Genomic DNA, 9,951 nt, shown 5'->3' on the forward strand with positions numbered 1-9,951 from the left:
AATGTCGGCGACTCGAGCGTGGTAGAGACTCTCCGCCAGCTTGTCATCATCGCATGTTGCCAGGAACTGCTGTACGTGTTCTTTCGCGTCGCGACCACTCTTCTCGAAGTGTAGACGGGCGGTCCGAGCATAGCCGTTCAGCCTGTTTATGTAGTCGCACAGATGTTCATTACGTTCCCGCTTGGCGGAGTAGTATTACTACAGTGCCGTCTGCGTGAACTGCGAGCAGTAGTAGCGGATGAACGCGTCGCTCAGCAGCTTCCACTTGTGCTTCGTCTTCTTCGGAAGTTGACGGAACCAATGAATGGCTCCGTCCCGGAGACTTAGCTCAAATGGAATGCACCATTTATCGGCATCTGTGTGGGTTCCAGTCATTTCATAGACGAACCCACGGAGCCACTGCATACAGTTCTCGCTCTTGTTGCGAGAGCCTGAGAACGGCGTGATGCGATCCAGCGGTCGGTGCGAAGCCATTTCAATCCTCGGTGTTGGGTCCACGTCGTTCAGCGTCGCTAGCTCATCATCTGACGCATCAACTCGAGTTGAGGATCTTCCTCGTCGAATGTACGCACCAAAATGTCATCGTCACTGGACGAACCATCGCTGTCGACTTGACGACGTCCGGCACCACCTTTGGAAGCTCGCGCACCGCCTCGGCGACCGAACGAACCCTCGTTACTTGCGTAAATACGTTGCATACGGCTCTGCGAACGTGGCGTAACCATGTGCGAGTCTTGAAAGTACGGTTAAGCTTCGGTAGTGCCAAAGGCACCACGCTCAGCTCCACGCTTGGTCGGAGGAGTACGAACGAGTCGTTGGGGCGTCGGCGGCAGAGGAATCTTAGACGGATCTTCATCTTGAATCATCGGTCGACTCACAGGCTGCTTTCCGGTATTGATGCCAACGGTGCCAAACGCCTTCCGAAGCTTCTCCTTCCATTTCTGGAGAGCAGCTCCGGCTTCATGTGGACTCCAATCCTGGAGCGACATCGTCGATGGGTACGTCTCGTTCTCGAACCCCAGCGACAACAGTAGCGAAACTGAATCCTCGGCAACTTGACTAGTCGAAACCGAGTTGACTGGGTATTGAAGTTCCTGCGCAAGCGCAGGCCAGTCGGCTTTTTTCTTGGGGATGGGCTTGAACAGCTGCATCCACTCATCATTCTGCATCAGCTCTTGTACGCGGTCGAAAACGCGCTTGGCGGCTGGTGTATCACCGTTGATAGGTGGGCGAGGTGCCTTCAGCAGCGCTGAATGCTTTGCACTTGCCACCGAAGGTTTAGAACCCTCGGTCCCATCGTCATAATCATCGTAGGCTGGTTCTGGTCCCGCAACATCATCGAGCTCGTCGGCGAGGCTCCTCGAAAGGGACCTGGTCGCCCCGCTCAGCCCCGATGATAGCGTGGCCGTCTCCGGCGTCGCTGCGCCTGGCTCTGGAGCCGGCGTCTTGTCTTCGTAATCTTCATAATCGTGGGCGTCAGGACCGATGTCCGCTTCGTCGTCGAAGCTCACTGAAAGCTCGGTGGCGGCTGCAAAGCGCGCAGCCGGGCTTGAACTCTCGTTGCGAGCCCCGCCAGACTTGCAGGCGTAACTGGTACCGTCGGTTGTCCTTTCGCCATGTTTCCTGTCTTTTTCTTGTCTTCTTCTCTTGGTAGCTCGTAAACTGGAAGGCCCATACAAACAGTTCACAATGGTCACAATCTGTTCCCGGGTCGCGGCACCAGTTGGGGTGTTGGAATTCCCACGTGAACTCTAGCTACAAATGTAGTTAGGATGTTCCCACAACAATACGCCTACTAGGATAGTAAACGATCGTTCGGGCGGACCTGAAGACCCCAGTTCTGCCCTTGCACCGGGACAAACTGGACCTTGTAAACTACTTATATAGGCCAACCAGTAAAATAAGAACACGCTACTAGCACGAGCAAAGCTAGCAGGTGTTTTGAATCCTCGTGGTCCCAACAGCGGAAGGGTACCAGGCACGGGTAAGCCTCTTACGAGATCACCGAGTGTTCAACACTCGGCTGGAAGAAATAAAGGGGAGGCAATTAAAGCACTCCCAGTCGTGCAAATAGGCAACAATAAGCCGTCACGTAAAACCTCCCGATAATAATCGGCCAATACACAAAGTCTCTTGGCCTTGCCGGATGAACCCTCGCTACAGAGCTTCGAGTTCACCGACAGGCATAACACACTCAAACAAGCTTGACCTGACGCTTACCTTGAAGCCGGACGTCGCTCTGTGTGCTTGAGTGGAAATTCTGTTCTGTATTTAAGCTTACCCTTTCGGGTCTATTCCTAATAAGAAGTCCTAATCAAGTATACAAATATCAAGTGAACAATGATCCGTTATGGATCTTCTTGCATGCCAAGCGTCGTCTGCACTGTCGCATGAGCATCTTTAACGGTCCGCGCCCTGTCCCAGACGGTGAACGTGTCTTCCAAAGGTCGCTGAGTATTCCGCGAACTCATCCCAACCGCCACTGAGGGTTCGTACCGTAGATGGTCCGCTGAATGCGAATCCGGCCAGTCCATTATTAATAATAAGGACAGCCTGGATTCAGTGACATAAGGCCGTATCCGATACTTGCTGAAAACTCGGAGGTGACGCCGTCGAGTCCCTTGCACCTTGGCGTCTCCGTACATCCTGACCGAGGGTTCGTCGCTTGAACATCTTGGGCGGTGTCACGTCTTTGTCGACGGGTGATAATCCGCAACTACGGAGAAATCACTACACCACAGACCTCTACAGGCGCCACGGCGAGGAACGCGGATCTCCGAGACCGTGGTATGGACACCCCGCAGACCATTATACCAGACGCTTTCGACAAGTACTACCGAAAGTTGGTGTGCACGCATAGTTGGTCAAGGCCCAGCCGTTCGAGGGCAAGAGGCATAACTACTTCGTGAAGTCTACCGGATGTCAAGCGCAGATGACGGTCGTCGTAATTTGGGATGCTGCTCAGGGTTTTCAAGTGGAAGCTTACGCACCAGGAGACAGCGGCACAGGCCACTCACTAAGCTCAGGATCTGATGGAAATCACCCCTCAAATCGACGCGTTGTAGACGAAGACGTGATTGACTTCGTGGATGAGCTTCAAGCTGCCGGGGCGAAGAAAAAGCTGATTCTGCAGTTTCTGAGGAAGAAAACTGGTACGCTACATGATTGTATCCTTGTTATTATGCTTGTTTTGGTTCTAATGCCTGGTTAATAGGCAATCATGTTACCCTGCGTGATATGCACAATCTTGTGGCGAAGCTGAAAGAGGCGCGGCGTGGAGCTACAGCCGTCGAGGCAAGACTGGAGTCTGGTTTGCGCGATTTCCGCTCTCGAAAGGATAATACGGCGACCATTTATGTGGATGACAAGAAGCTAGCGCAGACGATCACTTTTCAAGCCCACCAGATGCGAAGATTCTTTAAGGCGTTCCCACAGGTGTTGATGGTGGACGCCACTCACAACACCAACGATGCTCGATACAAGCTCTTCAGTTTCATGATTCACGATGTCTTCGGCCATGTAAGTACTCTCTTGGTGGCTGTGTCGATTGTGTGACTCTAATTGTACCTCTGTGTTGGTTTGTGTGACTCTACTGTGCCCGTGTGTCCAACTACATTTGTGTGCCTCTATGTGACTTTACTGTGGTTGTGTGCCATTGCTACAATTGTGTACCTCTTTGTGGTTGCTTGTGTACAGGGGCAATACGTGCAGCATGCACTCATGGAGAACGAAAGTGCTGATTGTTTGGGGGATACAGTGAAATCGCTCAAATCATTTAACTCAACCTGGGACCAAGTTGAGTGATTATCGTGGACAAAGACTTTGGAGAAATTGCGCTTTTGCAGGTGGCTTTTCCTGCAGCAAGAATTCTGCTCTGTGTCTTTCATGTGGTGAAGTATCTTCGGGGAGAAATGGCAAAGAGGGAGTATAATATTGAAGATCGGGATAAGGTTGAGGACGCCGTTCACATGATGGTGAACACCAAGACGGAGCTTGAGTACGAAACGAGTCGTAGATATCTGTAATACGTGGTTGACGGAAAGCAAATTACACTCGGAGAAGATATTCCAGAGGACTCAACACACCCATTTCTGAAGTACTTCCACGAGAATTGGCACAATTGCAGACACATGTGGAGTGGATTTGGTCGTATAGACGTCCCTCATTTAGGAAACACGACAAATAACAGGTACTGAGGCGTTTTTGTGCTGTCTCAAGTTCTAGTTGCTAACTGTTGACTTGTATAACGACTTAGGTTGGAGGCGGCATGGGGCCACTTGAAGGACGTGCTGAAGTCTACGATGGCGCTCGATGAGTGCGTGGATACTCTGCCGTTCTTGCTGTCAATTGCGGAGATGGAGTATGCGAAGAAAAAATGACAGACGTTGGACACATGCGTTACGCTGGAGCTGATGCTGAGTTGACGAAGCTATCAAAAGAGGTTAATCAGCACGCCTACGAACTGGTGGATAAGCAGTATCGCGTTGCTAATGATCGCAAGACTACGTATACAACGCGCGAACTACCATCTTACATGATCGAGATGGTGTCAGCAGTTGACACGAGTCGAAAGTACCATCTTGATACTAGGGTGCGTGAATTGTTTTGTCCATAATGGCTGAATGGTATCAATACTTATTGAATGGTTATTCTGACTTGACAGACGTATCACTGTTCGTGTATTTTCATGAGGACAGAGCTGCTTCCCTGTCATCATATATACTGGCGTTTACTTTGTGGAAAAAGCCCCATTCCAGTCAAGCACATCCACCCTCGTTGGAGTCTGTCATCCCCGCTGAACATTCCCGTTGAAGAAGATGAGGATGCAGAAGACGGAGAAGCAACGAGTGGATCATTTCGGGTGCGAGACTCCGCTTTGACAGCGGTACGCCACAAAGTGCTCAACGGGACTAACAAGTTCCGAGCATCACACGCTGTAGCGACGCGAATAGCAGATATCATGAGCCGAAATGGAACTCCCGTGCTTATCCAGATGCTGGAAAGTCCTAAGCGCTTTGAGGCCATTGCAACGGATGGAGAGGCACCTTTCGTTTCTGTATGGCCAGATCGGCTCTCTCAACTGGATCCTCGTTCGCAGATTTCTGAGATACATGATGGTGGAGCAGCAAATTCCGATGACACCAGTGAGCCTCCAACTGCAATCGCCGACGCCACTATCTACAACAACGAGGATGAGATACAGCGTGAGGGCGACCTTGAGGAACCTGACGATGCTTTGGGTCGCGGTGGGCCTATGGTGGCTCAATCACCAAGTCACGCACGTGATGTGTCACCTTGTTCAAGTCACACGGGTCGCACGATAGAGGTGACGGATAGCAACAGTCACTCTGGAGGCGCCAGTCACTCCGACGAAAGTGACGAGTGATGCGCAAGGTTCCCCGATCAATCTGAGATGCGGGACGAGCGGAGTGTTGTGGGGCTATCACATTCGAGCTATGACGAGACAAAACAAGTAGCACCTTAGCAAAGAGAGTGCTTTCAGATAGCGGACATCCCAGTTCCAGCTCAAGTGAGGAATGCTCATTCTTCGTCTCGAAAAGCACCAAAAGCCGCGGTCGGCCCAAGATACGAAAGAACCAGAAACAACAAGTGAAGAAGCAACGAATGGTGAACTCTCTGAAGGAAGCCAAACAGCTCGTGCAAGGGACGTTGACGCCGGTTATCACGCTAAGCAATGTGGCCAGAGTGTTGAAGTCGACATACAGTTACGAATCCGCATACGAGTTCCTCTCCAAATTATCGGTAAAGACGGTGGGCCCCAGGAAACAAGTAATAGCGAAGATGGTAGCCCCCAGTGAGGCCCTGAGCAGCGTCAAGTTCGTGTTCACCGAGCAATTCACGCATAAATGCAGAAATGTTTTGGAAACGTACAGAGAGGCACTACCAGATCCGAAGTCACCCGTAGGTGCTCGTCTCGCTAAGATCGGGGTCATCAGCGAGGACCAAGTGCAAGTAATGGTGGAGTACTATCACACGATGAAGTCTTTGGAGGCAGTGTCTGATACAGCTGAGTGGATAGCAGCTACGTCGCTAAACAGACTGGATATTCCAGAAGGTCTCAATCAGTATGTTGAACTAGATAAGACCAAGGCTACCAAAGTGCTGCAGCAGATTGTCTTGCCAATCTCACGCTTGACACCGTTCGGAATGGTCTCGAATGAATCCGTTCTGCTGCTAAGAGAAGACCTATGGCTGAGCGACGACTGCATGATGCACGTAATGACGACGATCCAAGAAGAGCATGCACACGTTGGTATTATTTCGCCAGGCGTTACCGGTACGGATGACCCTGAAACGCAGGAGAAGGTCATCAGCGGCTCTGATCCATTCCAAGAGCACAACACGCATGTGTTGCTGCCAATTCATATCAAAAGAAACCACTGGTGCGGTGCATTCTTTGACTTCAAGTCCACACCAAACCGGATCACAGTATTTGACCCCCAACAGAAGCCAAAGCAACTTGAAACGTGTGAAGACGTTGTCAAGAAAATCTTTCCAGAGATAGTAGCCAAAATGGACTGGAAACGAGAAGTGTGGCTGAAGCAGACATATGGAAACAATTGCGGACCTCTTGTTCTCCTGTTTTTTGAGAGCATTGTGCGTGACGTCGTTCTCCCGAAGTCGCCATCGAAGGCACTCCTATGGTACTACAGGATGAGATATCTACTGAAGTCACTGCATGTTTAGGAGAGACGTTAGCACACTGCAAAAGTTGCGTAATTCACGCAGTTCATGCATCAACCGGGTTTCTTTACGATGTTCAACACTTTCTGGTACATGAAGCTATACATCAGAATGCCATTAGGGCCTCCGTTGATCTCATTACTTCCACATCGGACTCACGGACTCACGTTGATTTCCTTACTTCCACATCGGACTCACGGACTCACTTGCGAAAAAATGCTAAGTCATGTGTACAATCTGGCAACACGCAGACTTCATCGTATTTTTTTTTACATTCGCACGACATTTGATGATTGCGCAACCACGTCCACACACTTGGATGGCCTCAATAATGTCTACAAACGATAAAATTTTGGAAATATATTCGGTATTTTATTCTCTTTGTGTGGCTTTGTGCCTTTGTCGTAGGTACACAACCGAATATGGTGACATTTATACGCACTTAAGTACGAAGTCACATAACCATTGTGTGACTCTAACATCGTTCTTAAAAAAATGTCAGGAATCAGGATCTCCGCAGAGTAATCATGTTGGATCGTGCTAGTCCAACAGAAAATTGATAGACGAAAATAAGGTCTCTCACACACGCGTGGGTAACGTATTTTTTCTGTGTGCAACAGAAAATGGGCTTTCAAATAAATGACGAAGTGGCAGTAATTTACGCGGTAAGTGCTCGGTAAGTGCGTAAGTTTGATGTCGTTTATAGTGTACATGTCGCCTTTTATAGTCTACATAGTTTCTAGCGAATCAAATCTCGTCGTTTGCTTATGTGTCCTATACAATAATATGGCGCTGAGTATGAAAAATTGAACGCACAGCCGTTTTTCAAAATATAGACTTGACTGGGCTTCCCTGGAGCAGGAACACCTCGCAAAAAACTCTAAGTCCCACGGGTTCTGTATAATTTTGGTTTGGCTCTGTTTGGCTTCAAAGTGATACCAAAATCAATTCGTGTTGAAGTTACCAGTAGCTAATGTCTGCACTTACTTCTCCTCTTCCGGTTCGTCTTCAACTGGAAAGTGGCTCTGCAGCTTGATCACCTTGTGCAAGTACCGCATGCGCAAATAGCCGACTGCTTCGTCCAACGAGTCGCTCCAATAGTTGCTCCACTTATCGTGAGTTGCTCCAAAGAGCAGTAGCTTTAACACGACCAAGCACCAGAGGCCGCAGGACGAGCTATCCTGCTGCTCACAGCCAGTGATAGTTTCGTACTGGATCTGTTCCGTCATCTTCAGCATTGGCTCTACGAGTGCACACCGCCGTTCTGAGCGACGTGATGTTGCTCTTCAACTGCATCGGGTCGAACAAGAAGCATTGCTTTCTCTCCACATCAACGTAAAAAGCACCCCAATGATATCCGAGATTGACCGCACTAATAAGTTTCTTGACCCCTGGTTCAGCAGCACCATACGAGCGAGCGATCCGCTCCCTCTGCTCCGACATAGCAAAGTCTAGGAAGCGGGGGTTGACGATGCCGACATCTTCATAAGTCGATCGCATCATCAACAACGACCCAATAATTGATCCAGAGTGCAACCACACATTTTCTCGAAAATCGAGGAGCTCACTGCCAAACTGGGCGTGTTTTCCAACGTACCACCTCCCCAAATTTATGTCCTCAACGGCTTTTTTGTGGTACGCCTGACCAAACATCATAACAATATTCACTTTGTGTCAGTTTTGTACAGGTTCTGTGTAACTTTGGTTTTTGAGTCTGGTTACCTTCGTGATGTCCACTGAGTCTTTAAATGGTTCCACAATGGAATCCACTTGAAACTCCACTTTGTCGATCCACTCGATAGTTGCCGTCACCATCTTGAAGTTGTTCTGGGCTTGCACTACCAAATCTATCAGCTTCAACTGCCCGTAGGTTGCACATCCGTATTCATCCCAACGCGCAAGTAAGTCTTGATCGCCTTTGTCATCAATTGCTTGGATGGCCTCTCGGATCTTCTCACCTTGAGGAATTGCCTTAATGGCAGGGACCGGTTGGACGACGTTGTACTTGCGCACCACCAATGGGCCCATCACTTCCACACGTGGTAGCTCCAGTCTGTCCAGAAGAGGTCTTGTTGTGCTGCTGCTATAAGGCCCGCCGAGGATCTCCATGTGGCACAGCTTCACCGCGCGCGCCTTCTTTCCTTCCCTGATGCACGTCTGGATGCGCTTCGCTTCTTTCAGCTCCTTCTTCGACACTTCTTTCTTCTCAGCTCGCTTAGATAATCCTCTCCGTTTCGGTGGGGAGCCAAACACAATCGGGGCGGCGGCGCTGCCAGCATTATTCGCCGCTAGCTTCTTCTTCGGTGCTGAGCTTGGTTTTTTTTGTACAATTTCTGTTTCGGCCTCCGTTTCCTTCGAGACTTCAGAGGTGGTAGCTTTACGAGCCGGGTCTTCCTCCTCTTGGTCCGGCGTTGACGTAATGGGCTGGTCTTCGTCAAGTATCTTGTTCCCGCTCGGTTCTCCAAAAGACAGTTGAGAAATAGTGACGCTGTTGGTGACGGAAACTTGCGACAGATTAGGGGAAACGCTGGGTGTTGCTTCTGGCTCAATACCCACGAAGTCTTCTAGTTGACCGGTGTGTAGAGCAGTATGAAAGCCCTCGAGCCACTTCATCGCTAGTCAAAAGGTCGTGGACGGCTGTAGAGACATCACGTCGATGATTTTCTCGGAGAGCTGCTTGCTGCGGCTGTACTTGGTATCTCTGTCAATTGCCGGTAGAGCTCGGATGGGTTGGCAGTTCACCCGGATGAGGCCACCAGCAGAGACGTCTCCTGTTTCAAGGCTGTCTGCTGGACTCTGTACGATCCACCTCGACGAAAAAGTCCTCATCGGCGGAACCACTGTCTCGTAGTTTGCTTTACTGCGAAGGAACATGATGTGTCTGCATGGTAGAAGACACGTCTGCCTGAAAATACAGTCACACGTACAGAGCTACAACAGAAAACAAGTGTCAATTTCCAAACAGAACATAATACCATAAACCGAAAATACACAAAACACGTACCCTCGCATTAATTTGGTATGTTTTACCTGTTGCAGGATTTGTCAGCGTCGTCCTCATACCGTCCACTTCAATGTCGTAGGACGCATTCAAACCCAAGGCCAATTTGTGCTGCTCTTCCACCATCTTAAATGCGTAGTTGCTCAGCTGCATTGCTAAAGCCGTCAGCTCCGGGTCTTCGGACATTGGAGGCCGGCTGCCAACGCGATGGAACTCAGCTAAATACCGTTCCTCCGCATAATTCT

The sequence above is a fragment of the Phytophthora infestans genome, genomic scaffold (genome assembly GCF_000142945.1).
Source record: "Phytophthora infestans T30-4 supercont1.14 genomic scaffold, whole genome shotgun sequence".
Classification (NCBI taxonomy): Eukaryota; Oomycota; class Peronosporomycetes; order Peronosporales; family Peronosporaceae; genus Phytophthora; species Phytophthora infestans.